We start from the raw sequence: 19,842 nt of genomic DNA, 5'->3' as shown, positions 1-19,842 counted from the left end.
ATCTTCAGCGAACGTTGGATCGTCCTTTGATAGTTGTTTAATTATTTTAGTCAAACCCGATTCTAGTCCTTTTTCCCTCTTAATTCGCTAGACATTTGGAAAATTTTAGAACGGTCAAATATTATAGCATTTGCAATCAATCCTATACCTGAAGCGTATGGGACACAATGCATAATGTCTTACATAAAGATGTGATACTTTATCAATCTCCTGCCATAATATTTTATGTGTCACGTTCTCACTATTCGAACTATGAAGAGGGATGCCGTAATCATAATCAAAATTTGAGAACACACTATGTATCCTTTGACTAAATTTATTAAAATTTCTCAATCTAAGCTTTAGACTTTGAAACGAAGTACAATATTCTCTCCCTTAATTATAGCAAAACAACTTTTCAACCCTTACGACTTTGCAAAGTATAACTCTTGTTTTCTATAATTAATATTGCTAACTTGTAATACTTGCCTTAATAATCATACAAGCATAACATTTATGCTCCCACTGTCATGATGATTATTATCATATAAGTATAACACTTATGCTCCTACTAGCTTTGACATGTATTCAGAAAACAGTTGATCTTCCAGAACACAATGCTTATTGAATTTCTTAAGTTCATATTTCTAATACTTAATCCAAGCTTCTTAAACTTATACACCTTTTCTTAGAAAGCTTACATGTGTGTCTAAACAGTTTTAGAACTTGTATTACAAAGCCCCAAATGTTCAGACTAATTGCCAAATCTCACAATTCGAACTATGAAGAGGAATGCGTAATCATAATCGAATTTGAGAATACAATTTTTTTTCAATTGCTATCTTCTTAAAATCTCTCTTAGTGAAAGCATTTCCTCACAGTCATTTTCATGAAGGAGGGAATCTTATGACACTTAGATTTTATAATGTATGTGTTCCTATCCATGTGAATTTTCCAAAACCAAAGTTTGCGACAAATCCAAACTCATATGGACCGAATTCTCTTAATCTTGATTTCTTGCCTTATGGTAACACGAGTGCCCACCATGTCTTCCAAGTAGTTTAGCATCTTATCCTTACATATCAATGTACTTTCCATCGATCAAGGTGCTTTGTCTTTATGCATTCAAATGAGAACTCATAGAACTCACATGCATAATTAACTCAATTGGAATGACACAGAAACAAAATAGTGTCAATACGATAGGTTGTAAACCTCAAGTCGTGTGCTAGTGATGATTGATCAGGTTTATTCTTGATTTGTTTTGAAACCTTTCAAGACCATTAAGACCCCCACTAGCTCCTTGACATATAAGATTCTCTTGTTAAGAAACATTCCTTGACAAAACAAATATTCAAGAGTTAGTGTAGTTCTTATCAAGACAAAACACTTCACATAATTGGTCCTAGTTGGTCTTTGTCTTATCCAAGACAACACAACTTACCAATTTCAAATGTGCAAGAATAAGAAAACTTTTCCAAATTCCACGTTTGTTGAGTGTTATAAACCTTCTTAAGACTTGTCACTCAATCACAATCTTTGAGTATAACTCTAAGACTTGATATTGGAACGAAGTATGATTGACTTCTTGATTTAACCATTTCCATAATTCTCGATTCCTCTTCTTAGACATTACAAATGTACTAAGACTCACTTAGAGGATCAATTGAGATATGGTTCTTAATCATTAAGACTTATCATAAAACACAATAAAAGGTACTCTCCCTTCTTCTTAGAATAGAGAAACTTTTATCTTTCTGCCTACTTGATTCTTCTTTATTCGTTCTGCTATTTATTGAAACTCTTTCAATCAACTCAGAATTACACTTAATCTCATAAGTATAATCATATTTACTACACCTTAGTAAATCATAACGAATATCTTTGTTACTCTTGTGGTGGACTTGATCAATACACAACTTTGTGTACTCGATCTCCTACTCCTTCACTTGACACTTTGTCAAATAATTAGTCTAATTTCCAAAATATGGAGTCTCTCATTCATCATGCAACCAAGTTGTATGATTCCAAGTTTCTGTCCAATTGAAACTTGGGCAATGAGAAACTCTCCATATTTGGTAAATTCTTGACATTTCCACAAATAACATAATTAAGAATCAAATCCATTATTGCTAATAATAGAAACCTTTAAACATCAATTTTTCATACACGCCATTGCAAGGATAAATAAATATATATAAAATCAAAATTTATTTTATTGCGGAAAAATTTGTCCTTGCAATGCAATTCAACTGAAAAACTATGTTATTACATATTTCTTAGCAATCTATTCTAACTCCAAGTAGTAGCTCAATAATTTAATCTTCAAGCAATGCGATTGAAATCCATTTCTTCACGATTAGATTCAGCTCACTTCTTCCCTTAGCTTCCTCTCTTTTCTTCGATTCTTCAAAACATCAAAATGTAATCTTATCACATCATGTATTAATAATCTAGAATAGGAACTTAAGAGAGTTAGTTAATGGATTTTACCTGAAGTAGAGCCATACATCTTAACTCTCCCATCTCTTAGATCTCTCAGGTAAATAGGGCACCTTCGTCTCCAATGCCCCTTCTCTTGGAAATAGAAGCAAATGGACTCCTTTGACACAACACTTTGGACAATCATAGACTTAGTTCTTTCTAGAGTTCCGATGTTGCCAGTGTCCATTGCAGTTTGGGAGTTTGACTCACCAGACAAATTTGCTTGACAAGCACGCCAAATTATTGCTGATTCAGCAGCTATAAGCAAGTAGGTGAGATCAATGAGGGTCACGTCGTGATCCATCATATAGTACTCTTTGACGAACACACTATATGATTTAGGAAGCGACTGAAGAACCCAGTCAACAGCCAACTCTCCTAAAATCTCAACACCCAACATCCTTAACCTATCAATGTGCGACTCCATCTCTAAGACGTGTACACACACAGGTTTCCCATCTTCATGTTTACTTGCCAAAAGGGCTTGAGTGAGCTTGAACTTTTCAAGCCTTCGAACTTGTGGGTTAGGGAGAATAATTGGAGGTGGTGGAGGTAGTGAAGAATGATCTCTTGTTCCTCGATCATATCGTGGAATATCATCTTCGTTTGGAAAGCTTCTTCCATGGGATTTGGGAAGACCATGATTGTCATAACTAGACATCTACAAAACCGGAGAAAATTCAAGTTAAGTTGATTAGAATCCTTGATGTGACACCCAAATGAAATATCGAGACTAGGATCCAACACAATACTCTACAACCTAGAAAATGGATGCCGTAATCTAGTTGCAGAATATTTGAAGGTAGGTAAATGACGATCTACTAATTTCCACCATGAAAACGAAAGGGAAACTTAAGTTTCAAATGTATTGAAAACTCCTAGATCTTTTGAGATTCATTGAACTTTTCAACGGCATGTTTAAATCTCGGTATGCCTCTCGATTTGTGACTGGGATGCCGAGGATCACAAAACAGGGTGTGAATAACCATGCAAACTTACATGGTGCCCCCAAATGTTACAGTCACCTATTCGATGTGCCGGTTAACCACACATGCTCCACCGAACTATGATAAACAATGAGTCACCCTTTATGACCTTTGCTTAGAACTATTTAGTGTGTCGGTTAACCACACACGCTCCACTAACGTCTTCGCAAGGGCACAAAGTGTAATTTCATGGAATTGCATCAATTCACTTTTGCCTAAAGTAACTAAGATAGGGAATTTTGTATAAAACATTTAGTTACTTTATACTTCATTATACTTTTAATAGAAAGGGTTTGCCCTATCCTACCCATTCGGCTAACGACCCTCCACCAATCAAGGAAGCGGTGGGTGAGAGTGGACACCCATTAAACGGCCATTTTATAGGCCATAACCTTATACCCCCCCCCCCCCCCCTTATAGATTGGCTTCGTGAATGAGGCCTACTAACGGTAAGACTAGCAGTTTAAGTTATACATATATAATATTAGACTTTAAATGTTATATATAGTATAAGGGTGTATTTTACACTTTTAAAATACTAGGTGGTCTAACTTAATAAATTACACTTTTAATTTAATTACATGTAAACCATATCACTATGGATTTATTAACTTTCTTTTAATTATACACTTAATTAATTTAATAAAACCATAGGGTGTAATTTGAACTTTTTCAGAACTTAGGGTTTTAGAATCCAACATTTTAAAATCAAACTTTTAATTAAAATTTAAATTCCAAAACTTGAGGGCAAACTTTAAACATTTCAAATAATTAGGGTTTAGAATTTAAATATTTCAAAACTAAACTTTTTAATCAAAATTTAAATTCCAAAACTTGAGGGCAAGTTTTGAAACCTTTCAAAACTATTAGATCAAAATACAAATAAGACAATTAAACAATTAATTGGTGATTATCTAATTATGACCTAATTCAATTTCATGCAATATAATGATCAAATAATCCAAATAATTTAACATTTATCAAATAAGGTAACAATTATCTAATTAGATGACCAAAATCTTTTATTTTGACAAAGATAATCATAAGAAATCAATAAAATTCGTATTTTATTAATTTTAAACAATTATGGCAATTATCCTAAGTCAAAATAGGCAAAAAAATCCTGAAAATCCGCCCGTCTGATAGCTAAACTCACCGAGTTCCCATATGGACTCGCCGAGTTCAACCTACTCGACGAGTACACATTGGGACTCGACGAGTTTGTCAGGCAGATGGCCAAAAACTCGATTTTACAGCAAGAATGAATATACTAGACATCAATACAATAGAAACTAATCAAGGCTCTGATACCACTGATGGGTTTTAGCCATAAGAACATCCTATGTGCTCATGCAAACCCTAATGCTTGGATCTAGGTCTCTCTATTGTACATGCATTCATCCAAGACTTTAACCCCTAGATCTAGCATGTGATAATCAATATTACCATAAGAATGGGGTTTAGATCTTACCTTGATTGTTATGTAGCTATAACAATCTCAAATCCTCCTTGTAATGGCTTTAGAAAGCTTAGAGTCACAAGTGTCACTCCTCTAATGGCTCAAAAACACCAAGAGCAAGAGGATGAAGAATGAGAAGAGTGGAGGCACTAAAAAACATGTGAAAACCCTAAGGAATCAGTTGGCCACGTTTTTGGTGCCGTAGGGGTCCTTAAATAGTGAGGCTATTAGGGTTATCTAACAAGGAAACCCTAATTTGACTGCTTAGGCCCTAAGCAACCCATGGACTCCCTCCTTAGAGGCCTTGGACGATTTCTAATGGGTTTCCCCCATAGAATTCGTCCACTCCATCCTCTATGGAGTCCATTAGCCCAATATTCAACTATCACATAATTGACAGTTCTAGTCCCCTTTATTTAATTAATGTCTTTTAGCCACAAAATTAATTCTTATTAATTCTTGACTAATATTAATTAAACAATATGATTTCTCCGTTAATATATTATTCACATAATATATTAATAAATCATAATTAATCCTCTCTCTCCATAATTCATCCTATCAAGTTGCTTTGGTGAAGGCAACCCAAAATGACCATGCACCATCGGGTCAAGTACATACCAAAATAGTTATGGACTTAGACACTAATCCAACAAATCCAACATGCCCGAAGACTCAGGGAACTTCTTGCTAAGCGCAGGAGAGACAAATGATCGGGTAGCACCCGAATCAAACGATACCTGAACTGGGATACCGTTCACATGGAACGATCCTAAACAGAGCACATACATAACATATCAAAATCACAGCAGCATAACATAAAAGCATAAATAAGGAGTCATACCCGTCACCACATCGGGTGCAGCGCGTGCCTCCTCGGTAGTCAACTGGAAAGCCCGACTCCTCACCATTGGAGCCTCAGCCTTGGCCTGTCGGCCATCAGTAAGCCGCAGGGTCGCTAGAGTTGGCACCTTCACTGGCACTGCTGCTGCTGTCAACTAGGGGCGGTTGGCCTTCTTGTGGCCCCTCTGGTTACAGTGGAAACACAACAACTCATATGTCTGAATAACCAGTGCAGGGGCGGTACAATCCCTACTGAAGTGCCCCGTCTTACCGCACTTGTAGCAACCCGACGATCACAATCTACATGCCCCCTCATGTGGCCTGCCGCATTTCCTACAGCGGCCTGGTCCTGACTGGCCTTTCAGCCTACCATCTGATTCCTTGGGCTTCTTTCCCCGAAGCCCCAGTCGTCTGCCCCTCCTCTACCTTCCTCTTCCGGACATGCTCTAGATCGATCTCCCTATCCCTTGCCCTGGCAATCATGGACTCCAGGGTAGAGCAAGCTGAAAAACTAACATGCTCCCGAATGTCGGCTCACAGCATGTCATGATAGCGGGTCCTTCTCATATCCTCATCTCCCGCATACTGGGGCACCAACAACGCCCTCTCCCGGAACTTGGCGGTGATCTCCACCACAGTCTCCGTAGTATGTCTCATGTCCAAAAACTCTTTGGCCAGCTGCTGAAGCTCTATAGCTGGCGCAACTCCTCCATGAATCTGGTCACGAAGTCGGACCAGGTCATAGCCTCAACAACCGAGGCTCCCAATGAGTCACCAACAGACTCCCACCAGTCTCTAGCTCTGTCTCTCAAACACCCTGTTGCATATCTCACCTTCAACCCCTCTGGGCAGAAGCTAGTCAACTGTGCAGACTCAATGTCTGCAATCCATCGTCTGGCAGCAATGGGGTCCTTCGCCCCATGGAAATCCGGCGCACCACTTCTCCTGAAGTCCTTAAAGTACAGTGTGAGGGATCCTGACTGGCTGGTCGCCATGTCACTCCTGAACGCCCTAAGGCGATCCTCCATCAGCTCAACAATCCCTTCCTTGATCGACCCAAAAATGACCGGGGTCGCATCAAGGATGCCTCTAGTGATCTCAGACGCGATGAACTCGCGTAGCCTCTCATCCACTGGTTCGGAGCCTGAACCCGAACCCGATCCCTCTCCTGATCTGCCAATTGCTGGCCTCGAGCATAGTACCACCATTCTGCAATACATAATGCCAACCGTCAGTGATACTAGTATATCTAGAAGGATCACACCCATCACAAGTTCCTTGGTCTTGCCTCAGCCTTCCTTAATTCGAGTACGGATCCTCCGCTTTCAGTAGTACGGGCCCATACTACCTTCCACATCTATTCGTACTTTCCTCAAGGACTGCCTTGACTCCACCAAGTCCCTTTTACCACTGCTGATCTCTGCTACTCTCATCCTAGGCTTACCCTAGGGAACCTCTGACTCCACCCAAACCGGTCCTCAGCTGCTAAAGGCTTCCTTCTGATGCCAATTAGCCATCACCTGAATACCATCACATGTAACGAGGCTTAGATTGTAACGCCTGTGTTTCCGGGCTTGCCATTTTTAGCAATGTAATAGTCTAGGTTAACCTTTGTAACCCATTTTGAAATAATAAGGATGTATTATTTGAGTATTATGTGTTTTGTGCTTAATTGCTTAATTATGTGGTCTGATTAATTAAGAATAAAAATAAGCGTCAAAATTGAAGTGTAAAATAAACTTAATATCGTTGGTTAATGTTGTAGTAGTTGAAACGAGGTTTTCGAATATATATAGAACGCCCAAATCTGACTTCGTATGAGGAAGTTATGATTTATCAAAGTTTCGACTTAGCGGTGTGCAGCCTGAAATACTCGAATTGAGATCGAGCGGTTTTTAGCCGAAGCAATCTAAATGAGAATCGAAGATCTCATTGTTGATATCGAAGCGATAAAAAGTTAGGCGAGAACGGACGTCAAATGAAGAAGTTATGAATTTATAACGAAGTTTTTCTGTCACGGCCTATTAAAAATAAATAATAAAAATAAATTCAAAATTAGCCGACGGAGTCTAAACGAAAGTTGTAGAGCATAGTCTCACCTTTCCATGGATATTAAGAACGTCGAAAACGGAGTTCGTATGAAGAAGATATGAATTTCCGAAGTTTATTAATTAATTTGTATTTATTTTTAAATCAAAATTCGGAAGCCTTATCCGAAGGCGAGTCATCGATCTGATCCGAGGTACGCGCCGCGTACTCGAGTATGCCCCGCGTACTCCGAAGGTGTCGACATCGCAGCAAGTGGCTTCGGATACGTAAGCGATGACGTTTCTCGGACCAGTACGCCCCGCGTACGTGCGAGGCTCAACCCCTATAAAAGGCTTGCGAGGGCAGCCGAGAGTTTTGTTCATTTCTTCTCTTCTCTCTCCCGTTTTGCATCGTTTTGCATGCCAGAAATACCCCGAAGCCCCGGTATCATACTCTAGCCCCGAGGCAAGTCCCGAGATCCCGAAGATCCCGAGAAGTGCGGTTCCCGAGCCTAAGCTCTGCCCGCGAGAAGTTCGATTTTTGTGGAGATCTTCCAGATCTGCTATGGATTACTACTTCTGCAAGTCGTAATGCTGTCCGATCATCTTCTGATCAAGTGAGTGTATACTACCTTTCATAAACACGATAATAATACAAGTGCGGTTTGAGTGTATTAAGTAAATTGTGGTTTATATGTGTGAGGGTGCAGTTACTTTCTTCTAACAAGTAACTATGAAGTATTTTATGCGATATACTTGTTATGTGTATATTTTGTGATTGTATGCGTGAATGGATATTCACTTTATTCCATCTCATAGATCTGAATTGCTTTCTATGAAATACGTGCTATGTGGTATGCCTCATCTGTATGTGGAATATATATATTGAATGAAAATGATATACAGGTTATTAACTATGTATGAAAATATATATTCTTATCTACTAATATGTCGGGTAGAACATGGGTAGATAGTTGGTGTGTAATAAACAGATGAGAGGCCTCGATGTTGTTGTTGTTGTTGATCTAGTTATTCAACGGAGTATGGATAACGACCACGGACTCTTTCTAGACAGTCCAGTGGAACGCTAGCAGGTTCATAACCTGTAGGTGTTGTGAACGATGTGTTCACCGGTGTACTCTATCCCCCTCATGGTTGCCTTTAGGATATCTATTGTTGAGGAAACCCCTTTGCAGTGATGTCCGTCCCGATGAAAATCCTAGATTAGGTCCCTTGAGATAGTTGTTGTTTTAGGGACGTAAAGTGAGGATAACGGGAATGGGTAATCGGGATAGTGATTGGTTGGTGAAATTAAATATAACTTATTTATTGTGGGTTGAAAACCCTATATGCTCACCAGGCTCCCAAGCCTGACCCACTCAGTTTTATTTGTATTACAGGAAGTGGCACAAGGGCGTAAGATGGATGGATCATCTTATTGTTTTGTTTACAAGTCTGTATATGTATATATTTGTTGAATGACTTGTAATGTTATCGTTTATGCTTTATGGTCTGTATCGGAACATGACATCCCGAGTTTTGATTATAATGAAAATGCATCTCTTGATGAAATGCTTTGATAAATATTATTTTATCATGTTTTGTTTTGGGAACAAATTCCGCAACTCTTTCAAATCAAAAGGATTTACTCTTAAATTATTTAAAAGCATAAATGAAAATTGGTCTTTTCTGGCCGAGATTTTGGGGATGTCACATAGATGATCCTTCAAGTAAGAGACTCGTCCCTACAACGGTTAGACTCAAACGAGAGCTGCGCAATAGGGCCAAATCCAGCACTATGAGATTATTCAATCCTAATCACATGTGACGCAACGTACTCACACAATAGCTAACTCTCATCATTTAGAGCCCTACAAGCACGAAGCAAGCAACATTCGGACACAGGAAACTACTCAAGCAACTCTATTCTCCTAATGAGAAACTGTACCAGCATACAATGCTGAGCTCATACTACCAAGCATAACCTAAATAGGCTATCCTATTACTATCTACTCAATACTAGCATGAAATTCTCATAAGCTGGAGCACATAAAGCAGACACATAAAGCATCATTCCTAGATCCTTAGTCCTATTCTAGCATGTTGTTCTACTGAAACTGATAAACATAATATAAACTTGTATGGGTACTTTGGGGAATACTTACTTGAGCTCGGCCGGTCGCGCACATCACACACTTTGTTCTTTCCCAAAACTCTTTTATCTTAGATTTTAAGAAACCATTTTTCTTGTAAAAATCTTTTAATCCCTCGATTTGAGTCCAGACACCCCCAAGGGTGTGTCCGAATCCCTCAAATCGGGGTTATGATACCAACTTGTAACGACCCAATTTTCAAGTACAAAAATTTCATTTTTATTTAGCTGACTCATAGAACATTCATAAGAAATACTGTGAAATCACATCATTTCATAAAACAATGTATCATGTCTGAAAACCCAAGTCACAAAAGTAGTAACATGTCAGAGTACAATCCCAAAATATCCATAGTGTGGAAAACAGCGAGTGTGTGTATGATGTGCCGCTACCGCGCCAGCTCCTTCCCCTTCGTTGAACAGGTACCTGAAACCAAAACTGTAAACTGTAAGCACGAAGCTTAGTGAGTTCACCTCGTACGAGTAGCTGCTGATAATCTGTGCGGGAAACCTCTGTCTGCTGCTGCTTCAAAAATCCTCTGACTATAATCCCCACAAAACACTCAGTCAGAAACTAATATATACTCTTGGGGTAAAATGACTGTTTTACCCCCAACCAAGTCCAAGTCAAAGTCAACTGCTAGTTGACCCGACTCGCCGAGTTGGGCCGTCAACTCGTCGAGTCCCTAACCCTTTACCCGTCCTTATCCACGACCCGACTCGTCGAGTTTGGCAACGACTCGACGAGTTCCTCTTCGATATGAACATCGAATGAACCTTCATCCGACTCGCCGAGTTGTACGAACAACTCGTCGAGTTCACCTTCATCTGATGAACAAGTTCTGACCTTGACTCGCCGAGTTGTATGAACAAATCGTCGAGTTCATCTTCATCCATAAGGAGATTGCCTTGGACTCGCCGAGTCTGTTCTAGCACTCGTCAAGTCCCATGAACTCTAGGTCTAAGGCTACGTCCAACACGTTGGATCACTCCTTCGGACCTTCTACAACCCTTCTAACACCCAAATGAGTTCTTTTGACCCTCAACAGATAAGGGACTCTATGCCTTGGACTCGTCGAGTCCCAAGAACGGACTCGCCGAGTCGATAACGTCCATGCCCTAAATTCTCGATTTCTGATGTACAACCTTTGACCAAAAGATAGATCCAAGCCCCTAAGCTCGATCTAGCACGTAAAGTTTCAAACTTTACGTGCATGAATGGGACTTTTGAGCCTATAGGGCTCTAAAATGGCTCTTATGTTGCATGGGGCCTTCCTTGGGTGCAAAAGCAACCCAAATCTGCCTTGTGATTCCTTCCAAGACTTAGATCCGACGTCTTAACCCCCAACCATGTTTGCAATCATGGTTGGCTACCTCATATGGCTTAAAAAGCCCTAAATCTTCCCCAAAAAGGGATCTAACAAACAAGCAAGCAAGGTACAGACTTTATACCTTTCAAAGACTACAAATGATGAATCAGACTCGAATCCTTCAGTCTCCTCTTGATCCTTCTATGCTCTTCCTTCTTCCTTGAGGTCAAAACCCACAAAAATCACTCAAAAGCCTTAGATCTTTCACCAATACACTTAGGGGTTACTATGGAGGGTTTCTGGGAGCATTAGGGACGAGTGGTGGCTTAATGAGATAATTAACTAGGGTGCAAACCCTCATATTAGGGTTTTTGTCCAGTCAGAGCCTACTCGTCGAGTCTGGGACCCAACTCGACGAGTCCATCACTTAAATCCCGCGCCCCGTCCCACTTCTACTCGGCAAGTCGGTCATTCAACTCGCCGAGTCCAAGGCCAAAAATGCAAATACTTAAAAAAATACATAGCAAGAACCAGGTGCTACACAAAAAGGGAAAATACCTAAAATGCAAATGTTACATTTTATGTTTTTTTGTATGTGGCTTATAGAGACTATCCACATTAAAGACATTTATGTGTAAATCACCATTTACTAAGACATCTAATGAAAGCTATTGTAAACTCGTAATTTTAATCCCCATTTGTGATTAGAAGTAACTATTTGTTCTATTTGCTTTGTCTAACTGCAATGCTATTGTTTTTGTGTGCAATGTCCATGAACCTTGCACGTTTTGGACCAGTGCAAATAGCCAATGTCATTCTCTTGACAATGGAGGTTGAAAGTCTTTGAAAGATGCCTTTGGGGGAAAATCCATGAAGTGTCACTGATGATAAATGCCTTTTTTATGTCAAGGTTTTGTGTTTATATGCTTATTGGCCAACAAATCCCAATTGGCCCTTTCTATATAGTGTAAAAAGGTTTTGAATTTGGATAATGCACAAGTTATGGTATGTGAAATGGTTAATGGGGCAGTGTGTGCTACTATTTTTGTGGGTTTTCTTATCTTTGTAATTGAGATTATGGAAAGTAGGTTAGATTGATATATTATGTGTAGATTGTGTTGAAGAGTAATTTGAGAAATTTAACAAAATTATATACTTATAATGTGAAATGATTGAACCAAATTTCTTTTAAAGTTGAAACATACCCATATAAATTATTTGATGTTTAGCATTATATTCCTAACTAGTAATATTTTGAACAAAGTTTCTTTTATTTGTATGCCATTTTGTTTTTTTTTTTTATAATTATTTAGTAATTTTATTCATATATTTTGATATTTTATCAATCGAAAACACAAAACATAATAGAATAGTAAAATGGTCATATTAAACATTTAGCACGCTCAGTCAGAGACGTAATCAAACAATATGATTTCAGCCAAACGCAAATTCAATCAGATCTTCAAACCTAATAAGGTCTCTAACTCAATCAGATATAACTCGGTCAACTACTATTAAACAACCCCTAGGTTATTTATAAACATCACACATATGGTGTTCCTCTTATACATCATTGTGGTTATTCCTCTTATGTTCTTTACCCTAACTACCACCCAATTTTCACAACATATTTGGTAACAAACATTGGCTAACACACACATAAACACATCGAGAGTAGAAAGTGGACCTTGAATTATAGTTTAAATAGAAGACGAGTGATTATATATTTCACATTTTTATATCATGACATAATATAAATGAATGTCTAGACTAATACATTATTATATTTTATTTTCAAATGTGCATCGTTTTATTATTATAGAAAAATCATAATTTTTTTGACCAAATTAACAAAAAAGTTCTTACTCCAAAAAAATACAAGATAATAGATAAAATATGTGAAAACGATCAAAAATGTTTTTTTTTCTAATTTTTACCTGGTATCTTGTCTTTTTTCTATTAAAAAAAGTTTAGAATTTTCCCTTAATTAGGTCAAAATATTAGATTTTTTTAATAGGTCAAAATATTAGATTTTTTAAAAAAATAACCTAAAAAAATAATATCTTTTGAATAATAAGCAAATTCATCCGGAACAAAATATAAGTAAAACTATGCCCTATTTGATTATAACTAGAGTAGGGTCCATGCTCCGCATGGGTCGAAATGATTTTTATTTTTTTTACTAAATGTGTGTGCATAAGGTAGTAAGAAGATGATTGTTTATATTACGAAAGTTGGTACATAGTCAATAGTCAGTTACATAACAAAAGCATAAGCTTCTTGTTGATCGTAGGGAGTTGTGGTTGGTTTTGCTGGATGCTGACAGAAGAAGTTGCGTTATTGTTTGGAGTCTATATTATCAAACCAATTGTTACTTGGATTAGATAACATAACAGATCCACCTGGAAAAGAATTTTCAGCGTTAAGTAATCAAATCAACAGTTAAGTGTTGGGGTACAAAGTTTTCCATGAATGACTTTGTAATGTTTGACTTTTGTAAAACCCACTTGCATGTGGTGCATTAGCCTTTTGACACATGAGAGATAGAGAGTAAGAGAGAGACATGTAAACACCTCTATATAAGGTGGGTTTGTCCACTTGTAGAGGTGTGCTTGAGAGATGTAAAAGTGAGTGTGTAAGTGTGTGTTATTTATGTAGTCTAGATCTAGATCCTTTTTGTAACACCATATACAATCAATACATCTCTTAAACACCCAAATCACCATGTTCAATTGTGCAAGCTTTAATTTTGCATGCCAAACCATGTTCTTATGTCACTATAATTGGTATCAGAGCGGGTCTTCAAGATCAAAGTGATTTTTGAAGAACGATTCTCGGTTTGGCAACATTTGTCGCAATTTGAACAATTTTTGGTGAGTCTCTCTCTATGATCTCTTGTCATATTTGATTCGTGCGTTGCGTTCTTGATTCATGATCGTTTGACTCGTTGGATCAAGTGTTTCTTAAAAAAAACCCATTTGTTGTGATCCAATAATTTTTTTTTGATCAAAGCCATATCAAATCTCATATTTGTTGTTCGATTTGATTTTCAAATTGCTAGTGTTCCTTTGAATTGAGTGCTATGCCCAAAATTATTTCGATATGTTCATACTTGAGCCCAAATATGTTGATTTGACTCTAATTCATTCAGTAACCCATAACTTTGAGCCCAAAATTTATGATCGATTAATGTTCATTTAAATTGATTGAACCCAACCATTTAATTTGCTTACTGTTCATGACCACGCTTTGAGCCCATGTTTGGATATCATATTTGGTTCGCATCTGATTCATCTCTCATCCATAAGATTCGTGAATATCGACACTGATTTGGGACTCATGTCAGTTTTATTTTCCAAATCATCGGTTGATAGATTGAACATCGTAATTGGTTTCTTGATCTTGAGCCTTGATCATTGTCATCATACTGTTTGGTTCTTTATCACGATTCAATTTACGAATCGGAAGTATTACTTGTTAAAGTGAATCGATTTTCTTATGCTTGTTCATCTGATCGATTTCTTGATCTTCTGTGCTCTCGAATCTTTTTTTTTGGAAATTAATCATCGATTTGAAGATGTTATGAAATTTATTCGATGAATTGATGATTCTTGGTTTGGAGATTTTGATTGAACTCGGAAATTGTTGATTTGGATTGAAATTGATAAACTAATGAAGAACATTCAAGAACAGATGAAGAACGGTTGAAATTTTGGTTGAAAATGGCTATTTGATCTGAAATTTGACATTGAGAAGATAACTTTGGTGTTTATCGATTTTTCATTGTCGATGGGTTAATAAAAAGTCAAAATTTGATATTTCAATTATGAAGGATTTGATTTGGGGATGAACGGCCTTGAGTTGTGAATGAAGAGATAACGAACAGATGATGAAAAAATTAATTTTGATTTCGAAGGGTTGGTGATGTGAAATCGATGATAATGCGAAGTCAAGAAAGAGAGGAATCGATGTTGGCTAATGGAATTTGATGTCGATGCGATGAAAAGCGAAGGGATGCTAACGGATTGTGGTTATTGGAGTCGATATCTCACAGTCGATGGTTGAATGTTTGATAACGAAGGATTGTAAGCTAATTTCGCAAGCTTGGAGTCTGGATTTGTTATTGGGAAGTCGTATGTTGGTTTAGATATCGACTGGTATCTTGATTTTAATATTGCGAAGGGTCTCAACATTTTGGAGTCGACACTGGTATCAGATGATTGAGTTTGGATTTTCGCATATGAGTGAATATCAAAATCGTTTCGCATCCATGTTTCAGTATGTGAAAGTTGTTCATTTGCATCTGTTGAAGTCGATGTGCGAAAGATTATTATGCGAAGCGTTTGTAAGGAACGTGCGAAGCGATCGACTTGTATAACGCGAATTGGGGAAGAAAACAGAAGTTTCGAAAAGAGTCCCTGCAGTTTCGTAATATTGGCAGTTTATACCCAACTTCGCAAATGGGTAATAAAAGCTGAGAAATTGCAGAATTTTCAGTTCTGGTCCCTGCAGTTTGTGCGAATTTACACATTTTACCCAGTTTCACAAATGGGGGAGAATTTTGCATATTTGGCTGTTTTTGGCGCAACGGGTCACTGCAGAATTTTGAAATTGACAATTTCTACCCATTTTTTAGAAATTTTGTCAAAGGCAATCCGTGAACGAAGCTAAAAATTGATTATTTTTTGGATTTTCCGGATTGAAGCACAAAGTTTATGCCACATGTTAAGGGGGAGTTTTGATATGAAAAATTCCAAATAGAGCACGTTCTTTTTCCTTGGAGTTTTATAATAAAATTTCGATTATAAAAAGGGGGAGAAGTTTTATATGGAAATTCGAACTTGAATTTTTCATATTACGCGGATTTGAAGACTGAAGTGATCTTGATGTTTTGAAGCCACGAGATGATGCAATTGGAAGTTCAGAAGTGATGTATTTGAAATGGGATTGGAATTATTGAAGATTTTTGGGGTGTGTTTTTATGCGCAACTTTAAGGTGATTATTTGGAGTTTGGAATACTCTTGATCATTCGTTGTTGCTCGGATTGTATGGTCTCACATCCTAGAGCCTAAATTGAAGAATCATGGAAGAATTGAAGATTGAAGTTCGTTTCAACATGTGTTACCTTTGAGGCTCGAACCGTGTAGTGCTTGACTTTGGAAGATTTGAAGTGGGTCATTCATTCCTAACTTTGAGGGAGAGAATGTTGGGGTACAAAGTTTTCCATGAATGACTTTGTTATGTTTGACTTTTGTAAAACCCACTTGCATGTGGTGCATTAGCCTTTTGACACATGAGAGATAGAGAGTGAGAGAGAGACATGTAAAGACCTCTATATAAGGTGGATTTGTCCACTTGTAGAGGTGTGCTTGAGAGATGTAAAAGTGAGTGTGTAAGTGTGTGTTATTTATGTAGTCTAGATCTAGATCCTTTTTGTAACACCATATACAATCAATACATTTCTTAAACACCCAAATCACCATGTTCAATTGTGCAAGCTTTAATTCGGCATGCCAAACCATGCTCTTATGTCACTACATTAAGATTGACTTATTGTGAAGTTGAGGAAAGATGTAAGTACCTAAAATAGATGTTGGGAAGGTGTCAGTCTCTCTTTGCCCCTTACGTCTGTCTACATGAATACAAACAACAACTCAAGTATTTACAAATAATAATAATAATAATAATAATAATAATAATAATAATAATAATAATGATAATAATAATAATAATAATACCATGTAATTAAGGATAGACAACATACAATAATAACAAATGAAATCACTTACCCTAACTTTTTTCAATAAGATAAAAATGTAATGAGTGTAACTTAAGTTGTTACCATAAACCAAATGTTTTTTTTAATGATGCTACCATCCCCACTGATCTCATATTAGACTTGATGCTTTTTTTTTAATGTTGAACGACAGGTCACTTGCTTTTGAGGCATATGATTCATTGGGAGTTTGGACCACATCAACAAACACACATTAATTAGTATTCATTTTAACTGTTGCATGCCCGCAAGATATTTTTTATCTACTGTACAATCTCATTTTCAATATTGACATGAATAGATGAACTAAATTTGACTTTTTCTTTATGGTGAAGTTCATGCAGATGCATAAAAAATACATGAAGCTTACCATATAAGCAGGAGATGACATCCCATTTTATTGTTCTAATTACAGAAGTTCGTTTTGAGACATCAAAGGGGAAGAAGCCAAGCCACAATCTTTAAGTTTTAGTGAAATCCTTTTCTAAATTCTCAAATACTGTATAATAAGTTACACATAGCATTTTAGGAAACCAAATTAAGCATAAAACCAGCCAGAGGAAGATAAGAACCTATGAGAGGTGAAGTGATACATGTAATTGAATGAAGGGTTGAAATAGAAATTGGTCGTTCCATTGCATGACCACCTGGTGGTATAAATGAAAACATATTAAAGTAAGTCTTCCATTTGTCATGAAAGCTGGTATTATGTCTATTTTTTCACACACCGAGGATAGTTGATAACTAAATAACCATGGAATGAAAAACAAAAATTACCCAAAACGGTACAAATTATTAACATCCCTGGTTTCCATCTGTTTTAGCAGCCGAAGAGGAAGACATACATCGATGACCTTTCATAAAAAAAATCAACATTGTAAGCTTCCACATTAATTCATTAATTTACATACAGATATAACAATTCAAGTGAATACTTCTCACAAAAAATGAAGTACTAGAACTGAAATCTTACATTTTGCTCTGGAAATATAGTGATCTATGTATAAACTTCATCCATTTCTTGTTCAGCTGTCTAAACTACAAATATATTAAAACAACGAATTCAAATTAGATATCAATTTTAAGAAATTTTAGAGATTGAAGAACATAGTACCAAAATTGAAATCTTACATTTTGTTCTGGAAATAGAGTGACTAGTATATAAACCTCATCTATTTTTTGTAGCTGCCTAACATACAAAGATATTAAAATAACCAATTCAATTTATATATCAACTCAAAGAAATTTTTAGAGATTGAAGAACATAGTAACATTTTTTATCAAAAAAATAATAATAACATTTTTTTTCTTTAACTTCGACCTCCGGAGCAGCTCCATCTTTCCACAGCTGAAAACCCTACAATCGTTGAACAATAGAAGCACAATCTGGTAGCAATTGAGAATCAGAAGATAGTGATAGGACCACCGCTGGTGATATAATTATTCAACATAAATTATACCACAATTTGTAGCTGAAAGGATCAACAAACCTCATAAGTTGCAGGCCTTTTGAAGAGCTGGTATTTGGGTGTTTACAAATTTGGAGTATATGGATTAAACAAAAAAGAAACAAACACATAATCTTTGGGAAACGAAAACCAAAATAGATATGAGGAAGATAGAGCAAAAGAACTTAAGACGGAAGATAAGCGAAACCAAATGAAACGAACAGAGGGTGAAATTGGGGGAATTAAACCCTAATCGAAATACTTCCTGTCATGACGGTAGCGAGAATTTGAGCGAACGTCTGTAAGAAAAGATAGCGGGTGTGCACCTGTCATTCAATAACAGTTCCGTCCGGTTGAACCACCCCTACCATCGGCCTCGCTACCTCCCCTCCCTATCAATTTGAGTCTGTGATGTCCCGATTTTTTCCAATAATGAATCCAATTTCGGAGGAAATAGAGTAAAGGGAAGTCGGTGGACCAAACATCGGGCTAATCGGTGGTGGTGAGGTGGAGTAATTTAATTGGGGAATAAAACGTGTGGAGGACACCATTTTGAATAAGAAGAAGACAACGCATCAACTGCTTTAATGACCCTGTTGACAACCAAAAAGGGGTTAGGGACCAAACTGCAAATATTAAAACTTATGTGGCCAAAATCTGAAAACCCATAGTATACTGTAGGTAAGCCTCCCCAAATTAAGTATATATATATATATATATATATATATATATATATATATATATATATAATTAAATAGACCACAATTGTAAAAACAGATATAAATGAATGACGATTTCTGCCAAAAAAACCACATACTTCACTGGTAGGATAATTTTAATATATATATATATATATATATATATATATATATATATATATATATATATATATATATATATATATATATATATATATAATCTAATTCCAACACTTATTGCAGTTTTTTTTACTATGTTACACCGATTATATTTGAGTTTATAAATTTCATATATCCTTAATCTTTCTAATTCTATATATTGCACAACAACAAAACCGTAAATAATCAATGTCATATGAGTTTGTTTTTAGGGTCATTCTAAACATATTTTGGACCCCGAGAGAAAAAAAGACATTTAAAATACATAAATTTTATCAACTATTTTATAATAGCTCAAATAATTGAAAGAAGTTCCTTATATTAGTTTCTAAAAATAACATTTTCGACTACAAAAATCCATATATTTATTGAAAAATATTTTTTCTAACTTTTTGAGATGCATAATTATTAATGATATCTTCAAGATCAATCTTGTATAATATATTTATAATAAAGTCCATAAAGTTTTTGGTAACTTTTAATAGATGGGTCGCCGTAGACGATTGCCTATATCATCCAC

The 19,842-nt window shown here is 36.6% G+C and overlaps 1 long non-coding RNA gene across 1 annotated transcript; it reads right to left on the bottom strand.

Annotated features, from left to right (window-relative positions):
* Positions 1-17,792: 17,792 nt before the first annotated feature.
* LOC128128376 (uncharacterized) lies at positions 17,793-18,326 on the bottom strand. Its single transcript, XR_008226218.1, has 3 exons — positions 18,149-18,326; positions 17,991-18,055; positions 17,793-17,871 (listed from the first exon to the last, which is right to left on the bottom strand). It is a non-coding gene; the product is annotated as an uncharacterized LOC128128376 (long non-coding RNA).
* Between the last annotated feature and the right edge of the window lie 1,516 nt (positions 18,327-19,842).

This window comes from Lactuca sativa, chromosome 9, assembly GCF_002870075.4.
Source record: "Lactuca sativa cultivar Salinas chromosome 9, Lsat_Salinas_v11, whole genome shotgun sequence".
Lineage (NCBI taxonomy): Eukaryota > Viridiplantae > Streptophyta > Magnoliopsida > Asterales > Asteraceae > Lactuca > Lactuca sativa.
Note: the sequence above shows the minus strand (reverse complement) of the source record. Positions and strands in the feature narration are given on the sequence as shown.